Consider the following 11,695-nt stretch of genomic DNA (forward strand, 5'->3'; position numbering starts at 1 on the left):
GTTCCAAGTCACCTTTTTTTGCTAGACTTAGAGGTATTTTGCTTAAATAAAGCAAGTCAGAATGTGGTCAGTTTGGTTTGTCTACTTTGGCTCTAGCTTCCCGGGGATCACCTGGGAACCCCAAGGCCTGTGAGGATGTCCGGCTTCCGCAGACCGCCTCCGTGCGTGTGGCTGCCGCGCAGGCGCTCTCTGGAGAAGGCACTGGAGCGCCGTGTGGCCGAGCGAGGCCAAGCGCCTTTCGCTTTCTCTGGGAGAGCGTGGAACCCTCCGGTGTGTGCGGTTCCTCCTGGTCCCGCGGTCCTGGCCAGAAGCTCACTCCCTCCTGCGAGGTGCGCACAGGGAGCTGGTCGCGGGGTTGGGGAGTGTGTGGGGGACACCTGTGGGCCATGTGCGGGGTCCCCACCTGCCCCAGGCCATGCGGCTATCTGCAGTCTTCTATGGCGGCGAGAGGGAAATGCATTCCGCACCCCTGCGGACGCTGGAGGCTCATGCTCTCTCTGCCCCGACCCTGCAGGAGAAGTGAGGGACCCAGTAGGACTCTCTGGCCCTGAGAGGTGCTGCCTTGGGGGAGGCGGGACACAAGACTGTCTTCTCTCCCCCGGGCATCTGACCGCGGCTGAGAACAATCCTTGGTCTTGCTCTTACCTCGTGCTCCGACGACACGCTGATGTCTCCCGGAGACCCCGGGCGTCCAAAAAGGCTGTCTCTCCTGTGGCTGATGTCAAGGCCAGTTCCTCCAGGGTTTGGCCCTGGAAAACTCTTCTTCTGCCATGTGGATGATGTCCTGCCCCATGGGTTGAAGTTTTTTACTTTGACTCCAGAGTAGTTGGCATCCTGTCGGTACACCGGTTTCCAGTGCGACCCAGTGAGTGACTCAACAGTTGTGTCCTTGACCGAGTCCGTTTTAGTCCCCGGCCGCTGTGTCACGCATCCCCCTGCCCCACACTTCAGTCACCATCCGTGTGCTCCGTTCTATGTATGGCTGAGTAACGTCCCACGGTGCGTGCGACCCCATGGTCTCTATCCGTCCTCTCCCGACGGGCACTTGAGCCACTGCCATCATCTGAGCACGGGGGGGGGGGGGCGTCCTTCGGATCCCGCTTCCGCCGCGTTCCGGGGCAGCAGGCCGTGGCGCGTCACTGGCTCTTAGAGCAGCTCGACGTTTCCCTTCCCGAGACCCCCCACGCTGTTGTCCACGGCGTCCGCCAGCTCGTCCCGCCAACAGCGCGCGAGGGAGCCTTTCTCCCTCGTCGTCCCAACACCTGCTGTTCCCGTGGGTCGATTTTAGCCGTTCCCACGGGTGTGAGGTGGTGCCTGGTTGTGGTTTTGATCCGCGTTTCGCTGATGATGCGATGCTGAAGGTCTTTTCATGTGTCTCTTGGCCATCGGATGTCTCCCTTGGAGATATGTCTGTTCCTACGTTCTGCCCATTTTTTACAAAGACTTATTTATTTATTAGAGAGCATGTGCACAAATGGGGGGAGGGGCAGAGGGAGAGTCTTCAAGCAGACGCCCACCGAGCCGGGAGCCCGACGTGGGGCTCGGTCCTGGGGCCCTGGGATGGTGACCTGAGCCGAAGGCAGACGTGTAGCCGGCTGAGCCCCTGGGGGCCCTGGACATAGCCCTTTATCAGACACGTCATTTACAAATATCTTGCTAATTCTGAGGGTTGCCCTTTAGTTCTGTGGACTGCTGGCTGCACTCTGCAGAAGCACTCCATGAAGCCCCAGTGGTTCATTTTTCTTTTGTTTCTCTTGCCTCAGGAGATATTTCTAGAAATATTTCTAGATTTCTAAATATTTCTATTTCTAGAAAAATGGTGCTAGGACCAATGTCAGAAGTCAGTGCTGGTCTCTCTTCTAGGACGTTCATGGTTTCAGGCCTCACGTTCAGGTCTGGAATCCATTTTGAGTTTATTCTCGTGCAGGGCGAGAGGACGTGGGCCAGCGTCATTCTCCTGCACGTAGCTGTCCAGTTTTCCCAGCACCGTTTTTGAAGAGACGGTCTTTTTCCCATTTATTTCTTGCCTCCTTTGTCGAAGACTAATTGTGTAATTGGGGGTGTATTTCCGGCTTTTCAATTCTGTTCCTTTGATCTGTGTGTCTGTTTTTGTGCCAGTACCATATTGTTTTTATCACTACAGCTTTGCATTTTTTTTTTGAAGATTCTACTTGTTTATTTGACAGAAATCACAAGCAGGCAGAGAGGCAGGCAGAGAGAGGGGGCAGCAGGCTCCCCACCGAGCGGAGAGCCCGATGCGGGGCTCCATGCAGGGCTCGATCCCAGGACCCTGGGATCATGACCTGAGCCAAAGGCAGAGGCTTGACCGCGGAGCCCCCCAGGCGCCCCCCACACTGGGTGACAACTTGGAGTCGGAATTATGGTCCTCCGTTCAGTTTCTTCTTTTTCAAGATTGCGTTAGCTGCGCACAGTGTCTTGTGGTCCCCACACATCTTAGGTTTGTTCCAGTTCTGTGAGAATGATGTGGGGTTTGATGGTGGTTGCATGACATCTGTAGACTCTTCTGGGTGGTTGAGACACATTAACATTTGTTCTTCCAACCCATGAACATGGGATGTCTTTCCATCCGTGTCATCTTCAGTTTCTCTCGTCCGTGGTCTCTGGTTTTCAGGGTGCAGGTCTTTGCCTCCTTGTTCCAGTGTATTCCTGGACATTTCTGTTATTTTTGATGCAATTGTACATGGGATTGCGTTTAAATCGATCTTTCTTCTGTTGTATTATTAGTGGTTGGAAACGCAACAGATTGCCGTGTGTTGATTTTGTATCTTGTGACTTTCAGAATTCACTTATCAGTCCTAGTAGGTTTTCTTGGTATTTCTTTCTTTCTTTCTTTTTTCTTTAAAGATTTTATTTATTTATTTGTCAGAGAGAGAGAGTGCGCCAGCAGGGAGGGTGGCAGGCAGGGGGAGAAGCAGGCTTCCTGCTCGGGGGGTGAGGGACTCGATCCCAGGACCCCGGCATCATGACCTGAGCTGGAGACAGATGCTTAATGACTGAGCCCCCCAGACGCCCCTATCTAGGATTTTCTAGTATAGTATCATGTCCTCTGCAAATAGTGAAAGTTTTACTTATTCCTTACTAATTTGGATGCCTTTTATTTCTTTTTGTTGTGTGATGGCTGTGGCCAGGGGCTCCAGTCCTGTGTTGAATAAAAGTGGGGAGAGCGGACCTCCTCGTCTTGTTCCTGACCATAGGGGGATCATTCTCCGTTTTCCCTACCGAGGCTGACGTTGGCTCTGGGTTCGTCATGGATGGCCTGTGTGAAGCTGAGGTGTGTTCCCTCTGGACCTGCTCCATTAAGGGATTTTACCAGGAATAGATGTTGTACTTTGTCAAATGTTTGTTCTGCATCTATTTTAATGATCATATGGGGACACTTGGGGGGCTCAGTCGACTGAGTGTCTGCCTTCGGTTCAGGTCATGGTCCCGGGGTCCAGGGATCGAGTTCTGCGTCGGGTGCCCTGCTCAGCAGGGAGCTTGGGTCTCCCTCTGTCTGCCACCCCCTGCTCGTGTGCTTTCTCTTTCTCTCTTTCTCTCTAAATACAATCTTTTAAAAAAATGATCACGTGACTTTTGTCCTTTCTCTTGCTGCTGTGCTGTTTCCACAGATTGATTAACGAGCATCGAATCTTCCTTGTGTCTGGAGAGTAAACTCCAGTTGATTTTGGTGAATGATTTTTTTTTTTTTAACATTGCTGGATTTGGTTGGCTAGTATTTTGTTGAAGATTTTTGCATCTATGTTCCTCAGAGATACTGGCCTATAACTCTCTCTGTGGTGTCTTTATCGGGTTTTGTTACAGGATAATGCTCATCTCATAGAATGAATTTTTTTTTTTTTTAAAGATTTTATTTATTTATTTGACAGAGAGAAATCACAAGTACACTGAGAGGCAGGCAGAGAGAGAGAGAAGGAAGCAGGCTCCCTGCTGAGCAGAGAGCCCGATGCGGGACTCGATCCCAGGACCCTGAGATCACGACCTGAGCCGAAGGCAGCGGCTCAACCCACTGAGCCACCCAGGCGCCCACATAGAATGAATTTTTAAAGTTTCCATTCCTCTTATAATTTTTGGAATAGTCTGAGAAGAACAGATATCAATTCTTTCAATGTTGGGTAGAATTCTGGGGCACCTGGGTGGCTCAGTCAGTTGGGCGTCTGACTTCTGCTTGGGTCATGACCTTGGGGCCCTTGATTGACCCCATGTTAGGATTCCACTACGCGGCAAGTCTGCTTATCCCTCTCCCTCTACTCCTCCCTCTGCTTGTGCTCTGTCTCTCTCTCGGACGAGGAATAAATAAAACATCTGAAAAAATAAAAACAAATGTCTGATAGAATTTGCCCATGAAGCCATCAGGTCTTGGGCCTGTACTTGTTGGGAATTTTATGCTGATTGAATTTCATTGCTGGTAATCCTGTCTGTCCCAATTTTTATTTCTTCCTGCTTCAATTTTGGTAGGTTGTGTTTCTAGGGATTTATCCATTTCTCCTAGGTTGTTCAGTATGTCAGTGTGTAATTTTCTCGATAATCTTAACAGTGGTTGGTTTCTCTGCGGTGTTGGTTGTTATTTCTCCTTTTCCGTTTGTGATTTTGTTTACTTAAATTCTCTCTCTTTCTGTTTTGAGTCTGGCTAGGGGTTTATTAATTTTCTTCATCTTTTCAAAGGACCAGCTCTTGGTTTCACTGATGTGTTCTATTGTTTTGTAGTTTTGTATTTTGTTTATTTCTGCAGTCATCTTCATTATTTCTTCCCTTCTGCTGGTTTTGGTTTTCATTGATTCTTTCTGTAGCTCCTTCAGGTGTAAAGTTAGGTTCTTGCTTCTTGAGGTGGGCCAGCGCTGCTCTACACTTTCTGCTTAGAACGGCCTGGGCTGCATCGCGGAGATTTGGGACCGTTGTGTTTTCATTTGTCTCCATGTATATCTTCGTTTTCTACTTGATTTCTTGGTTGGCCCATTCACCGCTTAGTAGGTATTATTTAACCTCCACGGACTTGTGGTCTTTCCAGATTTTGTCTTGTGGTTGATCTCACTTTCATGGTGGTCTGGTCAGAAAAGATGCGTGGTAGGACTTTGGTCTTTTTGGATTTGTTGACACTTATTTTGTGGCCTAATATGTGGTCTGTTCTGGATGGGGTCCATGTGCACTTGGAAAGAATGTGTGTTCTGTGTTTGAGGCTGGAATGCTCTGAATGTATCTGTTAGACCCATCCTGTCCTGCCCCGCTTTTAGTTACCAACATTTGGTTATTGTTATCTTCATCCATTATTTCACTGGGAGTTGCAAAATGGTGATTTTCTAAATATGTCATTCCTTTGTACTGGTCACCTTGTTTTTCTGAAAAGAAGAATTTTACTCTAAAAATCATTTAGCTACTCTGAAACATTATTCATGCAGAGAAATCAGGCCAAATGCTTCGGTTTCTTTATTTTCCAATTTTTAGAAGAATGAGTTGGTGCCCTGGCAGCTCCTGAAGGTTATTAACACATTCTTGGTATCATTAGCAACAGTGCATTCCTGTAAGTCTGCTGAATTTGGCCGGCAGCAGCCTTTTACTAGCTTGTTGTGCCCTTTTGACAAGTTTCCACATGGTAGCATCTCAGTTCTGGATTTCCGTGAGACACCCTTTGGGCCATTCTGATATGGCTTTGAGATTAAATCTGGCTTTACATTTTGGATTAGCCTTTTATTATTTGTGAGGTTTGGGCAAGTTATGAAGCTCTCTGAGCCTCACTTTACCTCTATAATCTGGCCGATGCCGCTCATCTCACATCAGTGAGGTATCAGACATGAAACGCTTCGGAAATATGTCCCCTTTCTTCTTTCAGAGTACGATTCTTGACAACCCTCCTGGGCGCTGCAGAGTCTGTAGCTGGAAATGAGGCTAACCCCCTGAGATTTACACAGGGTGAGGCCACTACGGCGGTGCCCGGGAGGGCATTGTTAACGTCTTCAAGTGTTGCGTGAGGGCATGGCGGTCACTGGGATTTCCTGTCTACCTCCTCCCCACAGCTACATGGTCTTCAGATGTTACCTGTTGGGAACTAGAGTCCGAATCTGATGGAAGGCTGTGTCGGTTTGGCTCTGCCAGTGAACCTCATTTGAATTCTGATTTGGGACTAACCCATCAGTCCATGCGGTCTTACCTCATCCCCGTCAGAGACTGCAGATTCATTAGTTGGGGCGTGTAGGGTCTTCTGTCGTCTTCAGGCTGAAACACACAGTGTAAATGAGGCGGCTCTCTCGTTGCAAGTGAACCAGTGGAATCTTGCTTTGTGGGAACCCGAGTTCTGAAATCCAAATGGCACCACTCAGAGTCACTCTAATTGAAAGTGGCCCGAGGACACTCAAGTGGGCACATTTAAGACATACCGGGTTGCAGACGCTTGGCTTCCAACCCGGCCTGGAGCGGAGCTGGCCAGAGAACTGACAGGACGCCCAGGCTGTCTGTGGCCCTGGTCTGAAGGACTTGGTTCTGGGCAGGTTAGACTTTCTCTTTGCCACAGTGGTCCCTGTGGGTCCAGGGGCCTGAATGCTGGCTGGTAGCCTGGGGAAAGCTGGTGGTGGGAGAAGGTGAGGCGGTGTCCAAGGCTGGCTTCATCTTCTGCTGCTTTACTAGGAGACTTTTTTTCCAGCCAGGTCCTTGTGTCACTTGTCCATCTAGAACACTCTGGGAAAGCATCATAGGCTAGGGACGTCTTCCAGAAATGGACTGATGAGCCAGCCTGTGGGGAGAATGTGACTTTCGACAAAGCTTAACTTTCGGTCAAGTTGGCTAAAGGCATGTTTTTCCTTCTGACTCGAAGTGGAAGAAACAACACTGACTTAAACATGGGGGCCCCTTGTGATGTCTCCGGCGGCACCACCCCACACAGCACCCAGTCCGTGTCCTGTGGGGCAGGCTGAGCCCTGCTCTGGAGAGGCCCAGATGCTGTCACAAGGACTGGCTTCCAGAGCTTTCTCAGCAAACCGTCAGATGGTGAACCAGGCAGGGCTGAGGTGGGGTGTTGGACTACACGAGATTCATGGCTTTGGACTACACGAGATTCATGGCTTTTAACTCTGATCGTGCTGCTTGACCTGGCTGTAGGATCTTGGGAAGATGGTTCACATCACCTCAGCTTGGTCCTGTACAGTGGGGGTGACCCCATCGGCCCCTGTCCTTGCTAGAGCTTTATAAAGTTGGACGTTTCTCTCGTTACTAACACTCGTGACTGCTTCTGAGTAATAAAGAACCTGAGGCCACAGTTGCAAGCCTGTGAGCAGAGCACCGGAGAGCCATGCAGCAAACCCGGCAAAGCCCAGGGATGCACAGGAGGCCAGGAGCCTGCAGAGCCAAGGAAGACAGATGCAGGCCAGGGGTGACCCAGGGCTTCAGGAACCAACACGCAGTCCCCAGAGGCCAGCTCTGAACACATCCGGCCTATGGCACTCTGATGACTCACAGCCCAGGACAGAGCATCTGCCTGGGCTTGTACAAGCCGAGGATACGCTGGTGCACATCTTGACGGACACGTGTTTGCTGGGAGGTCACGATGGCAGACGGGAGAGCTGCCGGCCACAGGGAAGCCTGCGGACACCACCAGCTCCCCCCATATGCAGGGTCAGCTGTACCTCCTGACCCTTTGGTCTCTGCTGACTGGCAAAAGGCCAATAACACAGCATCCAACAGGCTCAGCCTAATTCTTCCGAGTTTGGGGGTCTAGGAGCAATATGGGGGCTGTAGCCTCCCTCTTCCTGCTGGGACTGTCCCTGTTTGGGGCCAGAGAGCTGTGCTGCAGACGTGAGAGGACGCAGGTGTCCTTGGAACAAGACCTCAGCAGGGGCAGGTGGCCTCTCGGTGACTGAAGGCTGCGGGTGCCTCATCGGCAGCAGTGGGGGCAGCCAGGGTTCACTGCCGGCCCACAGAGCCTCCTCTCGGGGGCCAGGCAGCTGCTCTCCCCCTCGGGGGCAAGCGGACCAGCGGATGACTCCCACCTGAGTAGACCCCCGGGGAGCGAGCTGTGTTTAAATGGCGACAACGAGCCGTTGAAAGTGGCCGACCTGGCAGGTCTGACGTTTGAGTCAGTAATTCCATCACAGCCCACCACAGTAGGGTGCCGCTCAGCGAGGGCCACACTGTTTGTCTAGTAATTGGAGGATGCTCGTGACCACATATCCATGTGCCTTTGTTCACACAGAATGTGCAAAAGCTGTCTGTGCTCACCCTGAATCTCGCCGCAAATCTCTCCTCCCTGAGAACGCGATCCCTCATCGCGTGGGCACCGGTGGGCATGCCCGGCCTGGCCCACAGAACACCTGGCGTCCCCTGAAGGACGGGGCCAGACCAGGCAAGGGAGCTGCGAGCCCTGCGGACTGGTGACCGAGCCACGTCCTCTGGTGCTCGCCATCCCCTACTCCCCCACAGCAGGCCACCTCACCGGGGTACTTCCCGGTCCCAACAGGCGTCACAGCTCTTCTGCCACGTCAACTCTGATATTTCCCAGAGCACGGGCCAGTGCGTCGGAACTATCAGGTTGGTCGATAGTTTGATCTGTCACTGCTCGGTGACATTCAAGGCCATGCAGCTGACACGCGCTGCGTCGGAACCGAGCCCTGTGTCCTCCGTGGGACTTCCACCCCACTCACCTCAGACTCATGGGAAGTTCTTGGAGAAAGACGAGGATGGAGAGCTGCGTCTGACCTTGAAAGTCTCCTTGGATGAGCTTGACCTATGAAGGCAAACATGTTCTTACATGAACTGTAAGACTGCTTCGTGTACAGAGCCCACCTTAGCACGTGAGGGACGCATGCCATTGAGAAGTGTGACAACAACTTACGTGATTTCATAGCAAAGCCACAGAGGGACACCCACCGTCTAAAGGACTCGGAGAAGCACATGTTGGAATGTTAGATGCTGTACCCGTGGCAGATGGGTGCATACAGGTGCCGTGTACAGCCTCCAGACCTACCCTCGCCCCACACACAGGCTCATGCACACACAGCATACACAAGTGCACGTGTCCACACACAGGCAATACACCCAAACACAAGGACACACACGTGCATGTCTCCTGGTGCGTCTGGGTCATGCCCTGGGGATTCCTCTCTGCCTGGCCCGACCTCCAGAAAGAGCCATGCACAGCCTTCTTAGACATCAGAAAGCTGAGTTACCTCACACTGAGCCCTGGAACCCGGCCCTGCTCTTGCTAAACCATACTTTGCTGCCTTCCTCCGTCCGTCCCGTGTGTCCGTCTTCTCTGCCTCTAGCGGCTCCCGCCATCGCAGCAGAGCCGAGATCTCGCGGTGCAGCAGAGTCCAGTGTGGTGATACCATCCGCATCTTTGTGGGGTTTGTACTTCCCAGTATTTCTTTTTAAAATTTTTTAAAAAAAATTTATGTGTTTTATAAGGAGAGCTTGGGTGTGTGCCTTGGGGGAGGGATGGGGAGAGAGACTCTGGAGGGTCTCTCCGCTGAGCATGGAGCCCCCCCTTGGGGCTGGATCTTGTGGCCCCGAGGTCATGAGCTGAGCCCAGATCAGAAGTCAGACACTAAACTAAGCCACCCAGGTCCCTCAGTATTGCTGGTACGGGGATTTCCGTTTCCCTTTTCTCAGGGCAGTTTTCCACTTCCCCTTTCTTGGGGCATTTTACCTCCAGTTTCCCTGTGACTCTGCCAGGGCCCTGAGGCTAGAGCCCTTGGGGTGAAGCAGGCCCAGACCCAGGAGCCACAGAACAAGAACAACCCATGCCCTTCCTGGGATCCCTGTCTCATAACCCAAAACGAAACAGTCCTCTGGGATGCCGGTCAGGAAGGGTTCAAAACTCCTGCAGGTCCTTCCTGAGGGACCTTGCCCACAGGGAGTGTCCCAGTGACCTCCACATCCTCTCCTCAGGCAGCCAGCTCCCTCGGCGGCCAGAGTGCAGTGACCCTCATCTACAACACAGAAATGGAGTTAGACGTCTGGTGACAGGTCCTTGGGCATCGCACAGGGACGTCCCTGACCAGTTACCTGTGATGCCCTCCCGCTTCTGGGCCACCTTGTGGGCCTGTCATGAACAAGCTTCACCTTCTCGCCCGTCTAGATCCTGTTTCCTTGATTTATCTCCAGCTTTCTCTTCCTGGTGCAGCGGCCGCCCCGCTGGGAGCCCAGCCCGGGAGCAGTCTCGCTCTGGGAGTGTCAGGCCTGCACTTCCACAGGTAGACCGCTCACACCTAGGAGCCCAGGTTCGAGGTATGTCCTGCGTGCACCCTGGGCTTAGCAGGTGCTGTGACGGAGCTGAGGGACGAGTGTCCTCTAGCCTTCCCCGGAGTGTCGGTGAGTCTCTCACTGGTGAACTCACTGGTGGATTCTACTGGAGGAGGCTCGTTTGCTCTGAGGCGGGGGCACCGTGCTAGCCCAGAGACCTGACGTCCTAAGTGCTCAGCATACACCGAGAGCAAAGCCACCCCAGTCCACTGAAAAGCCCGCTCAGCATCGTTGTCCCCAACAGGTTGGCACTCCTGCTCTGTGGGATCGCAGGTTGCAAAACACAGACTTGTGGGCAAACCTGGAGCAGGAGGATGATGGTTGCTGGACAGGGCCCTGGGCCTTTGAGCGACATCAGACAGAGACCGAGAAGGAGGAACTGCTTTCCCGGGCACAGGGACAGAGAACATCGAGCAGGACGGCGAGGGAGGGACCGGCGGGGAGGACAGGCGCCAGCAAGGAGGTGGACGCTGAGGCCTCAGGGCCCATATTAGTCCCAGCTGTGGATGGGCTGGGTTGAGCCGTAACCCCCTCACCTGTGCACCCGAAGTCCGCACGGGCCAGCCTTACGGGGATGGTGACCGGCAAGGCGGGCGAGGACACGGGAAGGCCGGCTGATGAGGGCAGCAGAGAGAGGCCTCCAAGGTGGCGCCGCAGGAAGGAGCGCTGACCTAGGCCACGGGACCCATATGGGCGGGGAGGGGGGTCCAGGCCACTGCCCGGTGCTGAAGGAAGCAGGCGGGGACTGGGGCACCCGGGCAGGGGCGCCCGGGCGGACGGTGATGACGGAGGCGATCGGGCCGCCAAGGCGCGGGCACAGTGCAGCCACCCCCCACCCCAGGTCACTCACAGCTCACAGCGGACACCGCACCTCTCCGCACTCAGCACCGAGCACTCACGTTCTCTCTTCGCGCACGGCCCCTCTGAGGCCTCCAGCGCGCCGCCCCCAGGACCCCTGAGGCCCTGCCGGGTCTCTGGGAAGCAGGGGTCTCCCCGGGAGGTCCGCAAAGTCGCCAGCGCCCCTCAAGGACCCCGGGACGTGCCAGGGAGGGACCCCATGCCAGGGAGGGACCCCCGGGACCGCGGCCCTGCCGTGGACTCTGATCTCGCCGAGCGGAGCCCCGAGCTCGGAGGGACGGATCCCCTGGCCCGAGGCCCACCGCCTCCTCCTGAGGTCGGGGACCCCACACCCCCGGACCCCGCTCCGGGCCGCTTTTCCGTGGGCCACGCACGGACCGCGGCGCGCGACAGCCCTCCGGTCGCCCGAGAAGCGGCGTCTGGCCCCGCGCCGCAGCCCCACGTCCAGGCCCCGCACCTGCCCACGGGCCGAGCCGAGAAGGGCTGGGCCTTCCCAACGCCGCCGCGCGTCCCGCAGGGGTGGAGGTGGAGGGAGCAGGGCGCGCGGGGGGCGGGCGGGGGGAGCCTGCGCGGCCGCGGGCGGGGCGGGCCG

The sequence above is a fragment of the Mustela nigripes genome, chromosome 4, assembly GCF_022355385.1.
Source record: "Mustela nigripes isolate SB6536 chromosome 4, MUSNIG.SB6536, whole genome shotgun sequence".
NCBI classification, from domain to species: Eukaryota; Metazoa; Chordata; class Mammalia; order Carnivora; family Mustelidae; genus Mustela; species Mustela nigripes.